Genomic DNA, 4,349 nt, shown 5'->3' with positions numbered 1-4,349 from the left:
TTTTTTAAAATAAAAAAGTAGGAGAATACTCACTTTTTTGATTCATCGTCCAAGCAATCCTATCACCCAGCAGACCTCAATACAATTAAGTCTGCTATCTCCTCCCACAGTATCGTCTTAATACTGGAATCAAATGCACACATTGTTGCTTCAACATGAAGCTAGCGATTTACCTCTCATTTCTCTGGATTAGCCCCAGATTCATCAACACCCTTTCTGTAGAAAAAACTCTATGCACATACATCATTATGTACATAGAGCTGACCACACAGTGTGGGGAATGGCTGCATGTTGACAGCAGCAGGGTACTGTCATACACAACTCCATTCTTCCTTGACATATGAAGGGAGAGGAGGGAACGTCAGGCTCATGGGGGAAATGTGTCCCTCTAGTTCTCTCTCTTGGCATCTAGGACTCTACTCAGGTTACCACCGCCCTTTTCAGTCACTCCCCTCAGCAGCCCTACCCAGACTCTGATATCATCTCCTGTGGCCCTTCTTCATGTGCCTCCACCACGAGATGTCCAGAATGTGGCAACATGAGAACAGGCCTTTTCTGCAGTGGCTTCGCATTTGTGGAATGTTCTCCTTAGGGAGGTTCACCTGGTACCTTCATTATTCACCTATAAGTGCCAGATTAAAGCATTTCTCTTCAACAGATTAAAGCATTTCTTTGACATCCAATGCCCTTTTAAACGTTTTGGGGAAAGGGGACTGTTGGATTGTTTTTATTCTTATTCTTATTTTTATTATGTATTTTGTGTTTTTTTATAATGTAATTTTCTGTTGTGAGCTGCCTTGAGATCTACAAATGAAGAGCGGTATACAATTTTAATTAATAACAATAATGCCATCCTTCTATGTTTTCTTTCCAGGCTGGGATGTGGATGATAATGTCTTTTGGTAGCCTGGGTGGTGGGAGGTTGGTCGGATGGGAATGTGACCCTCTGTCATAAGCCCTGCAGCACAGGATGGGCAAGAAACAGAGAAATAGGTTGGAGGAGAAGGGACTGTTCACAGGAACATCCTACTCTCATGTAGGACCCTGGCAGAGACACATGCCCGACTGGCATGTTCTCTCCCTCCTAGTCATTCGTTCGGGAGCTTCAAAAGCTTTCTTCTGCCTGAACATCACAGCGACTGATACCAAGAAGCATCAGCACACTTAGGGATCCGCAGAGTCTTCGCAGCATGTATAAACAGACCTCAGCAACTCAGCATTGTGGCTGAGTCTACTTTATTTACATATAAACACACATGGAGCACTGCAACATGGCTCCCTCTCTCTCTAGCATCAGACAGCAAAGAGAAAGAACAAAGGACAATAGTCCCGCTTCACAGAACACAGTAACACAAACGTCCTGTCTCCGTCACTTCCCATTCTGTGGAATGAAAACATATACTGTCATGTGATAGACAACAACCCCATGACTGTAGACACGGGGAATGAATCTCCAAGGGACTCCCCTTTCTGTCCTGACTTCAGCCTGGGGGAAGCAGGGACACCAGCTCTCCCCCTGCTACTTTTCCTACAGAGGCTGGCAGAGGCTTGGAGGAAGGCAGCAGCAATTGAACAGCTCAAGCAAGAGTGTGTGGTCTTGTTGCCTAAAACTAGACACCACCTTCACAGATGGGAGCAGTTTCAACAACCCCAAGGAACTCACACTTGTAATCCTGACATTCCCACAACGTGAGCATGACTTGCGAGTGAGCACTCCATGCCTCATCTTTGAAACCTTAGGGGGCAAGGCGGGGAAACTGGTGGAGACATCTTTGTTGTTTCTATCCAGTTCTGAACTTCTTGGCCTGCTCTTAAACTTCCAACTCATGACTCCTGAGCCTTGTGTCTGCTGGAGAACCTGTACCACTAGGGTTGCCACCCATTTTTTTTTTTAAAAAAACATGCCTCATTGGGCCTTCTGGAAGTTGCAGTGGGCCTCCAGAATGTAAGAAGGCATGCGGTGGGGGTAGTGGTGGCACACGGAGCCACTCGAGGGCTCCCTGGAGTTGGCCGCCCCGCACCTCAGCTGCGCAGCTCACCAAGCTGGGCTCAGTGCAGTGGGTTCCCTTGGCGCACTCGGCAGGAGTATATGCTCTGCAGCTGGGCATGCTGACATTGGGCACACATGCCCCCGTAGTGCGGCCCCGGCACAAAAAACTGTGGGTGCCCTGTCCCTTTATGGGGAATGCTGTGGGGCCCGCACACTCGGCACCTATGATGTACAGCAAAGCATTTGCAATGGGTTAGCAGAAACAGCATATCAGAAACAAACCACAAAGCTTTGTGATCAGTATCAAAACCTTTATTGGCATCACTTATAAACATTCAAAATAAATAGGCCAGTACGGTCTCGTCACCGTATCATCAGTACAGTCACTTGCCAAAGGGAAGAGGAGGCCAGCAATCTATGGGTCTCCAACAAGGGCAGGGACCTGTAATGTACTTCGGTGGCAAAAGATGAAATAGAGAAACTTAGCTACTGTCTTGGTGAGCTCCTGGTCTCTCCCCTGTAATAGGAAACATATAGCCTCTATCTCCGGTTTCCATTTTGGGATACATAGTTGGTCTAGGAATTGTTGGCGGAGATCATAATACATTTTGCATTTGAGGACCATGTGAGCTAGAGTTTCCACCAGGTGAGCATCACATGGGCAGATCCTATCTCCTTCTGCCATCCCCGCGAACCTACCCCAGAGGAGGTCAGAGGGATTAGAATTGAACCTAGCCAACAAAGCTTTATAAATTGATAATGTACTGGTGAAAAGCAGTGGTTTGCATGGAACAATTCTCCCAGATCCCTCACAGTTTCCACACATGATGTAATGGGTTTTATACAGCAAGCTCCCAGTGTTGCCATTTTGCAGACAGTTGAGGAGACTCAAAGTCAGATGGGGTTCAAGATGAAGCAGTTCCTTTGTGGTTACATTTTCCTGGAATGAGCAGTAGCACTAATTGCAGCAGACACGGCTTGTATTTTAAGAGGACTCCGATTTAAGCAAACATTGTCTGTTAGCACTTTGCCCAGACACATTCTTAACTCTGACTTCACTTTTGCCTCATTAGGCATGATATTGATACATTTTAAGTGACCCACTAATTACAGCAACGGCCTTAAGCAACACTAAAATCCCGCTTTCATCCCAGCTAGCCGAAATATTTTTAAAGAAGAAATGAACAAATCCTAATTCTACCCACTTTATTCTTTTGATCTTCTTTCAATCAGGAAGTCATAGATTTCCTACAGTATCCTAATGGAAAACACTAAAACAGCTTGTAAGATATTGTCGCTTTAATAATGATATGCATTCAAGGGTTTTTTTCCTAGTCACAGACTTTTCGATGTGCAAATATTCACAGGTGGAGTTCATGTTTATGAGAATGCTCAGTATATAGGGTTGCCATATTCATAAAAGTGAAAATCTGGACACAGTTGTTGAGCATATATATATATATATATATATATATATATATATATATATATAATTGCCGTACTTGCCATATATCTGGATTTTCCTGGACATTTTGCCAATTCAGCAAAAATCCGCCTGGCCGCCATTTTGGCAGCCCGATTTCCAGATATGTCTGGACATATATCAGCCCTACTTTATATCAATGACCATTAGACATAATTGAAACTCCATGTTCAGACTTGCTATCACTCTCATTTACTGAAGCTGGGGAGAGAAAACAGGGATAGCTATCACACTCACGTGAGACTCCATATTGGCTAACCATAATTGGAAACAGCATACTGACCTATCTAATGCAGGTTGCTCTCTTTATCAAGACTTTTTTCCCCGTTCTCTTATTTAGGTGGAGGAATCTGCCCTGCCAATTGCAGTGACACCAGACAATTCCACTGCAAACAAGGAGCAGAAATTTCTGCAATTTGTATGTATATCAAAAGATCAGAATGGAAATCACACAAAGTGAATATTAGCAGTGTTTTCCATCGTTGGGGTTTTTTAAATCAACAAAAGTTAATGAAAATAATTACACTATTTTCTACACTGTTTTTGACATTTCCCTTCCACTGCAAGGCATTGAAATTAATTACACATCTGCAAACATACTTTCCTTGTGTATACAGCCCCCCTTTCCATTGGCTTAACTCATTTAGTAGCATGAATCACTCAAGAATAACTGAAGTGTGCATTCATTTCATTAGGAATTGACACTGCAAAGAAAAGACTGCTCCCCCTATTTAAAAAAACCCCACATCTGGAAAGAAAGCAGAGCTTTTCATAGCCAGTCTTTTATTCAGACCCTCCAAGTGTCCCTATTTTCCAGGTTCAGGTAGGTAGCTGTGTTGGTCTGACGCAGTCAAAATAAATAAATAAAAAATAAGA

This window comes from Lacerta agilis, chromosome 4 (genome assembly GCF_009819535.1).
Source record: "Lacerta agilis isolate rLacAgi1 chromosome 4, rLacAgi1.pri, whole genome shotgun sequence".
Taxonomy (NCBI): Eukaryota; Metazoa; Chordata; class Lepidosauria; order Squamata; family Lacertidae; genus Lacerta; species Lacerta agilis.
This window is presented reverse-complemented; position numbering follows the sequence as displayed.